Source organism: Amblyomma mixtum, chromosome 9 (genome assembly GCF_055824585.1).
Source record: "Amblyomma mixtum isolate Tamu chromosome 9, ASM5582458v1, whole genome shotgun sequence".
NCBI classification, from domain to species: Eukaryota; Metazoa; Arthropoda; class Arachnida; order Ixodida; family Ixodidae; genus Amblyomma; species Amblyomma mixtum.
Window position 1 is genome coordinate 8,290,812 of NC_143020.1, and position 9,309 is coordinate 8,300,120.

Here is a 9,309-nt window from a genome sequence, read left to right on the forward strand (position 1 = left end):
CTGTTTCATCTCTCAAAACGACGAGTACAAGAGCAAAACCTTCTCTCCCTGCAGCTTGTGGCGCGAGGGAGAGAGAAAAGAGAGCGAGGAGTCGAAAACCATTGGTCCCGTTTCTTGTTGAAACGGGACCAACGGGACCAACCAATTTTGTTGAAAACCATTTTGTTGAAAACCGCACATGGGCAAGTCCGTTGCTTGTTGGGCACGGTTACGAAGCCATAGGTTGGCAACGTCTGTGAGGTAGAAGAGTATGTTGCTCAACTTAACAGAATCGTCCCACCGATTGTAAGTGGTGACGCGTTCGTATGAGGCCAGCCAGTCATCGACGTCGTGGTCGTCTGTACCGCTGAATGGAGAAGGGTCGCGCTGGTGTTGCACCCCGGAACAGACGGTCGGTCTGAAGGGCGGCGATGGCCGAGTTGGAGCGTCTGGCATTGTGGGTGGGGCGAGTAAAGTTCCGCTACGAAGTTAAGTTCCAGGTTGAGGACCGGAACGGAGATAGAGGCACCTCCACAAAGTGTAAAGGTGCTCCTTCAAAGCGCAGGCCGGCGGTCGTTGACTGAAGAGCGTCACTAACAGAACACTCCCAGGCATCACTCAGGATCCAGCACTGCACTTAGTCGACCTCTGTTCCACCGCAACGCGATCCTTGCATAGGAAACGTTTATACCCTCTTGAACCTACTTTAGCAGCCGCAAGCTTTCACAGAATGAACTTTGAGTTTCTGCACACAAAAAGCGGTGTTCTACATATAGGATGCAAGGCGTATATGGGTTAACCGGGCTTGAGCTTCAAAGAATGCCAGTGCAAGACATGGAAAGGACTTCACAACGTGCAACGAAGAAAAGGTGGGGCTATTTAATTTGAATTCCACGAAAAGGTTGCTCAATGTTTCTTATCAGAATAGATGTATTTAGTAGCATGTCAATGCACAGTGGCTGAGAAAAAAAAAAGGTTTAAAGTCTTCTCCAAAGCAACCGATGAAACTACCACCCATTGTCATGCCACAGGAAATGCAATCCCATAAGACAGGGTAGCCTTGCTGTGGGTACCAGCATCAAGTGCTGAAGCAAGTCATGATAAAAATTCTTTCCTGAATGCAAGGCACAGTCATGTCTATGGATACTCGAAGCAACACTAAAAGAACAAGGAAACATCAGCTATTTCAAGAGGCAGGCTAACCAGTGAAATGCACTGCTTTTGAATTTAATGCACAATACATCAAGTAACTTTTAGAAACAGGCCCAATGTATTCAACATTTGGTAATGGCAACTTCAATAAAATACTCATGTGAAATTCACACAACCTAAATTGCCAACTTTACAATACACTACAAAACAGCAATGTTTTTCATAGGAACCAATTGCAGAGCTTGTTTCAACAGCCAAGACATTTGCAGCTTAATATCATGAACACCTTATGCAAAAAATAAGGATTTTTCAAGTAACACATTACACAACACAGAAGCTAGCACATAATGAAATGGTCACAAACAGCTGATATTCTCTCAACCAAAACAGATTAAAAATTGTGCACACATAATGCTCCACAAGTATTAGGCCATTTATATCCAGCAGAGATAGCACTCTGAGAAATGGTGATGTAGATGTTCATGAACTCTCTTTGTTGGCTTTCATACCAAAGAACAGAAAACTGTTATAAAGCCTGCAGACTAACACAACAGACATCAATATAAGGTTGGACACCTGCCTCTCACCACTCTTTCCTGCCATCAGTACTGCTGGACTAAACACACAAAGATTAGCAGCAGAGCAGGTTTTCCTGTGTTGTCATACAAACACAGATAAGACAGGTTCAATGATATTAACGAGCGAATTTACAATGAACGTCACAAAAATACACCCACTCAGACTGAATGAATAAAAAGAATATTTGTCCATGTTTTACCTCCCCAAATGTCTTCACGGAGTCAGGCTGACAAATCGCACCAACAACAGAGATTTAGCGTAGCGGAGGCGTAGTAGTGTGAACTTATACTGGTTTACTGAAGGCCGGCTCCAAAAGGGTGGTGACCTCGCCTGGCTGCACCCATTCTACTGCGCGTGCGTGGACAATTAGGAGTAAACCGGCATACATCTATGCTAATAGGTCTCCGGTATGCTAAATCTCTCTCTAATATTGGGTACAAAGTTTTTAAACTCTCCCTCCAACAAGAAGTGATGCAATCCATGTATGACCATGATTTTATTTGCATTCGATTTTACAAGCACAGCAGGCTCACTCTTCATGTTCAGGAAATACTAAAAGCGAGTGTGTGTGCAGTTTAAGGAAACAACGAATGTTGTTTTCTGAAAACTCAGTAAAAGTGAATAAACCTTACAAATGTAAATAATGATGGTTAGCTACCAACACCTTTCATATGAAATTCAGCTAGAATCTCGTTAGCTTGCGTATAAAAAGATAGCTATGAAAACACATTGACTAAGGGCATCACAAACCACTACTATTTTTGTGAATCACCTTTTGTGGCGTCCTAAGTTTTGTGTATGAGCGAATGTCTCTTGGCAAAAGTCACATTGGTAGGGCTTTTCGCCCCTATGGGATCTAACATGACTCTCAAGACTTGAACGTACTGCAAATTTCATGGGGCACAGCTGGCACTGATACGGCTTTTCACCCGTGTGGGTACGGATGTGTGCCACCAGGTGACTCCCCTGTGTAAAGCTGCTATCACAACAGTCGCAACGGTAAGTACGCTCGCCTGTGTGAGTGCGCAGGTGTTTCACTAAGGTGCTCTGGTGTACAAAGCCGCTACCACAGTGGTCACAACGGTAAGAACGTTCACCAGTGTGAGTGCGCTGGTGTGACTCCTGGTGGGACTTTTGTGCAAAGCTTTTTCCACAATCGTTAACAATGGTATGGGCGCGCGCCCCCCCCCCCCCCAAGTGGGCCTAATAACTAAACAAATGGCAGTTAGTTATGTTTAGCACACAGCATACTGCCATTTTTGTTTCCTTTATTTGCTCCTTAAACAGGGTATAAGAGGAAGCGAAAACCAGTGGCTAAAAACCTCATGAGGCATTGGACCCCTGTACAAGTTCTTACTTATTTATTTTTATTTATTTATCAATACTGCAATCCCCTCTGGGGATTTTAGCAGGGTGGGATACAATAAATACATAATGAAAACAATAACACAGACAAAGCATATAATACAAATTAGATCCATGGAGCGTATAAACAGTTAAAGACAACACGTTTCTAAACAATACCTAAAACAAATGCCGACAGTGATGATTTTGAAATTTGATCATTGGTTAGTAGATTCCATTCAGTTACTGTTCGGGGAAAGAAAGAATACTTAAAACAGTTATTACGGGTGCTAAAGGCGGTTATTGTGCGACTGTGTCTCTGCTTTGTAGAATACCCAGATGAAAAACTAATTATTCCCGTGAGGTCGGTTTTATAATGACCGTTAATAAGCTGCAAGAGGAATTTTAGTCGTGATACACGGTTTCTTTGCGTTAATGGTGGCAGGTTTGCTTTCATTAGTAGTTCGGTTACTGATGTACGTCCAAAGCTATTATATATGAAGCGAACTGCTTTTCTTTGCACCATTTCCATCTTGGTGATGTTAGTCTTGGTGAAAGGGTCCCAAATTACACATGCATAATCTAGTATCGGCAGGATTACACTTTTGTATGCGAGCAGACGGACAGAAGGGGTGGAAAGTCTCAAAGCCCTCCTCAAGAAGAATAATTTGCGGTTAGCATTAGCTACTACATATTCAAGGTGCTTAATCCAAGTGAGATCATTAGTGATCCAGAGTCCTAGATACTTGTAGCGTGTTACTTCGGAGAGAAATATGTCGTTAGTAGCATGTGGATATTTAAAGCTTGTGCTTCTTGCGTGTAATGGTCATAAAAACAGTTTTTTGAAAATTAATTGACATTTGCCAAGCTTTGCACCAGGCAACAACTTGTCCTAAGGCATTGTTCAGCAGTTCCTGGTCAGCGGCGTTCTCTATTTCCGAGTACAATGCACAGTCGTCAGCATAAAGTTTAACGTTAACGGGAATACCATGCAGTACATCATTAATAAACAAAAGAAACAAAAGAGGCCCAAGCACCGAGCCCTGCGGGACGCCAGAGCCAACTGAAAGTCGTTCTGAATGGTGGTCATTAAAATCAACAAATTGTTCTCTGTTCTCAAGATAAGCCGCAAGCCAGTTAATTAGTTGAGAATTTTTCAGTATTGCGCTTAATTTGTGAAGTAACTTTTTATGAGACACCTTGTCGAAAGCCTTTGAAAAATTCATAAAAACAGCGTCTATTTGTTTTCCATTGTTAATTGCTTTAGCAAAGTCATGCACTGTTAGAACCAATTGGGTATTTGTAGAGTAGCCTTTTCGGAAACCATGTTGATTCTTCGTAAGTATATTATATTTCTCCAAGAAATCTGAAATATGATTATGAATTATGTGTTCTAAAAGTTTACATACCGTAGATGTTAAAGAAATTGGGCGGTAATTTTGAATGCACTGCTTTTTTCCTGCCTTATGTAGTGGCTTTACTCTGGCAGTCCTCCAGTCGCTCGGCACTTGTCCCTCGCACAATGATCTCGTGAACAGAACGTGCAGGTATTTTGAGGTCCATTCTGCATACCGCTTTAAAAATGTGTTTGGAATGTTGTCCGGACCGCAAGACTTTTTAATGTCCAAATTTAAAAGCATGTTTATTATTCCTGTTTCACTTATCTTAACATCGGGTATAGGTGACGTAGGTAATTCGAAAGACGGCATTACGCCATTATCTTTAGTAAAGACGGACTTAAAATGTTTATTAAATGCATTTGCTATTTCCTTGCCATCGCACACATCTTTACCATCAACATGAAATACATCACATTCCTTGGAAGTCGGAGAAATAGAACGCCAAAACTTTTCTGGAGCTGCAGTTATGAAACTGGGCAGTGATTCACCATAGTAGCGTTGTTTATCGGCATATACTTGATTTTTAAGGCGGGAGGAGATTTCGTCGATCTTTTTTTTGACCGCCTGTGCACCATGGATTTTTAATTTTTTCTTAAGACGCTTCAATTGCCTTTGGAGTCGTAACGTCTCACGGGAGATCCAGGGGTTCCTGCCGTTTTTCTTTTTAGTTATCAGCGGGACAAAACGGTCAATGCACTCTTTTACTAATTTTTTAAACCTGCACCAAAGCGAATGCACATCATCCGTGCTATCTGAAAAGGCATCGAAGTTAAGCGAAAGTATGTCAATGATGGATACATCATCGGCTAGAGAAAAGTTTGGGTAAGATGGATATTTAGGCTTGCTATCCAAGACGGCATCAGCAATGGTGAGTAGGACAGCTTCATGGTCCGAAATTCCAGGTACTATTTCGTAATTTGTATCTGCGCCTATTGATCCGCTGACAAAAAATAGGTCAAGGACTGACTGAGAACTGCCCTGAATTCTTGTTCTTTGTTCCACAATTTGCAATAAATCAAAGGAAAAAACAATGTCCAACATTGCTTCACCTAAAGCGTCATGTTTTTCAAGTGAGAACATCGACCAGTCTATATTAGGTAAATTAAAATCACCTGACAATATAATACGATCACCAAGTTTGACATTCGTGTATAAATATTGTTTGAGATCGTCTAGAACGGAAACGGTAGAACTAGGGGGCCTATACATTGCTGCAATAACATATCTAACATTTCCATAGTATGCTTTACAAAAAATACACTCTACATTGGGTATATCAGACATTGGGAAAATTCGCAAGGTTGACTTAAAGAGAATGCTAACGCCTCCACCTCTACCATCACGGTCTTTTCTGTACGAACTGTAGCCAATGGGTACAAACTCACTGTCAAATACTGTGTCGTTAAGCCAAGTCTCAGTCAAAACCGCAATTTCTGGATCGCGCAAAAGCAGAAGAGCCTCCAACTCAGCAGTCTTGTTTAGAACACTCCTGCAATTAACATTTAATATTTTCAGGGTCCGAGGTTTATTGGTGAGAAGTCAGTTTGATTTCTTTTTAAGCCTGAAGCGAGAACCTTTCGCTTCGTCCCAACCAAATAGCACGTTATCAACGCTTAGTTTATCGAATAATAACTTTGCTTTGGCTCCTTCGTCTCTCTCTTCTTTACAGCTTTTCCATAATTGTTTACGTATTTCTCGAACTCCTTTTGAATAATCCTCAGCTATTGATATGCCGTAGTCTTTGAGCTTATGACATGATTGTAATATGGACATTTTTTCACGGAAATCGAGGAGTTATAAAATGACAGGTCGCACCTTGCTTGCTTCCTTTTCACCCATTCTATGGCATCTTTCGACGCCACTTACCGTTAAACCCAGCTTTTCCTGAAAAACGCCGTTTGTTACTTTCTCTTCCAGTTCATGGTTAGACTCAATGCTGTCCTCCTCTATACCGTAAATGATAAGGTTATTTCTTCTACCTCTGTTTTCTAAGTCATCCATCTGGTTTCTAACTAAAGTAAGCTGGCCCTGAAGTTGTGATATGGTAGATTCCATATCTTTCACCTTCGTGGCTAAGACATTTAGGCCGGATAACTGTCAATACCGTCAATCCGCTCAGTTAAAGAGGAAAGCTTGTCTTCTATCTTGTTCTGTGATGCCTGTAGGCCCTCTATTGTTGAAGTAATCTTACCCTGGCCTGCCAGTAACTCCGATAGCATCTCTTTTTCAGTTGGACCAGGATTTGCTTCAATATCGCCACAAGACAACAGATCTTTCGATAATGTAATAACACAAGACAGAAAGCACTCAACGCTCAGTGGGCAGGGCAGCAGCACTAAAAAACGATCGTCACTTCGATAACAATGTTCATATTTGAGATTACCAACCTGAAGTGCAAAGCAAAAGGGATTGCTTAGCATGTTGCCCTGTCTGCTGCTGACATGCCCACTGGCGAAGAAAAGCTCCGGTGGTAGATTTATAGTCGATGGATGAGCCACGTGACATGACGTCCCCGATGTCGTCAAAGGTGTGGAAGCTGATAGCCAAGGTTGGTCTGGTTCAGTGATGACTCCGTCGGAAAGCAGTACTGCTGATACGGCATCGAATCCTTGAACATGGTCCGCACGTGTCGCTTGATACCACTCACGCGGCGCTAGCAGGGCTCCGAGAAAGACCTGAAGTGCAAAGCAAAAGGGATTGCTTAGCATGTTGCCGTGTCTGCTGCTGACATGCCCACTCTTAGATCAATGATTAGAACTCACAGGGGTGGCAGTTTTGGTCAATAGTTCACATATTATGGAAAAGAACTCTCCAGCATATCAAAGGCAAATATCACCATAATTCACTACAGTTCTACGAAATGAAGATTCTGTATCCTTCATACTGCTCTTTGAAAGACAACATTCAGGAATGTATTTACGGAGAAAAACTGCAGATTCTAATGATGAGTTCTATCCAAAAAATACACCATATTTACAGCCACTGGTGGCCAAGCCTGCATGTGAGAGACAGGTAATATCCATAAGACACAAGATTACATGTACAACAACTCACATGGTGTTATGTGGATGAGACGGTGAAAATGGAATACAATCTCATGCAAAAGTTGTGCTAGATCATGTCAAATAAGTGGGCCAGGGTTAAAAACATTCGAGTTCCAAACTTTCAATTCTGAACGCAGATGAGAAGATATAATTATGCTGATAAAAAAATCACAGTTACCAAAAAAAAATCAGAAACCAGTTGCAAGCAAATCAACAGCCATTTGATAGACCTGGTGGCTTCCACAGTAACTGTCTTCATGGGAAGGACTGTACAAGTCTGCCTACGCAGCCTTAAGAACTAACGAGCGTCAGTTATGATTACAGACGGAACACATTGGTACAGGATTCTTTTTTTTTCTGTAGACCTCTTACAATCTTCTACAGCACATACTAAAAAAACTTTTAGAGCATAACTGGTGAACAATTGCCAGGAGGCTTGCTTACAGCCAAGATTACAGCTACCCACGAGTGTGGCCAGCATGTCCAACAGGGTGTTTCCCATGCAGCAGCTCCAAGAGCGCCATTAACCAAATCTGTAGAAGCACATCTAAAACAGCACATTACTGCGTGTCGAGTACAGTCAGAGCATACCATATTTACTCGTGCAAGGCCCACACCTCCAATATGAGATGAAAAATTGGAGGAAAAAAAGAAGGAACTGTCATGACCGAGCTTTGCAATGCGCTGCTCTGAAAGATGTTTAAGATGGCAGGCTTTTCTGACACCATGAATGGCAAGGAAAAAAACCATATGTCTGGTGAGCTTTTTGGACACCAACAATAGTGAAAGCTGATGATGACAATAGATGGTGAAAGGGCAGCTTTGGCTAAAAAGGGCCATGGCTCAAGGCACTTTCTTTGACACGTTGGGGTTAAAGGCCCATTTCCAAGCACTTCAACCAGCAAAAGCCAGTGGGAAAATTTGCGTACTGCATCACTGGTGGGTACCCAGTGCTAGTACTGAGATTCCAATCCTGCACATCCTACATGTGCGGTGCATCCTTAAATGACTATGCCACTGCTGGATGGAGAGTGAATGCAGCAAGAAATAAAGAAAAGTATAATTTGTCATCACCTACATTCAAAACAGAATAGCAGCAACTCTAAATCAGTTTTACAGGCATTTTGTGAGGCTTGAAGACCTGACAATTGTAAGGACCTCACTCTAGCGAAACCAAAAAAGAAAAGAAAAAACCAGCGGGAGACTAAGATGAGTAAATCTGGAAAACTTTGCATTGCCTTGGGCAACAAGGTAGATAGCACAGCATCTATAGGTACACACAGGACAGGGTCAACAGGTTCAATAGAGCAGAGAGCTATACAGAAACATTGGGCAGGCAAATTTTCTCAAATTTTTCACATCATAATAAAAGAATTTCCTCCCCAAAGATAAATCAAGGCCGGTACAATGATCATGAACCAAAGTCCACGCATGATGAATTACAGATGTGCAGAACAGTATTTGGTATCAGAAAACTAAACTAAAACATTCTCGCGATACATCGCATACAGCCAAATGTTGCCTGCTCTTAAAAGAGCCTCAAAACGGAATGGCACATGTCCGAATGCAAGCGAAATGCACACAGCAACAAACATAGTTTCGACATAGTCAGGAATGCTTCGCACATGACGAAGTGAGGTGAGACACGTCTGACCAACCACAATTAATCGTAGCGTACTCTTCAGCAAAGCCATAAAAATGCCCATAAACCATTGAACAGCGGCAAACATGATATCATGAATTCATCACACAATACTGTCAGAACAGATTTCGCAGAGCCCCAAGAGTTGATAAAGCCCCAACTAGTGGAC

The 9,309-nt window shown here is 42.0% G+C and overlaps 1 pseudogene; it reads right to left on the reverse strand.

Moving 5' to 3' along the window:
• Nucleotides 1-5,993: 5,993 nt before the first annotated feature.
• LOC149328224 (uncharacterized) lies at nucleotides 5,994-7,115 on the reverse strand (annotated as a pseudogene).
• Nucleotides 7,116-9,309: the final 2,194 nt, after the last annotated feature.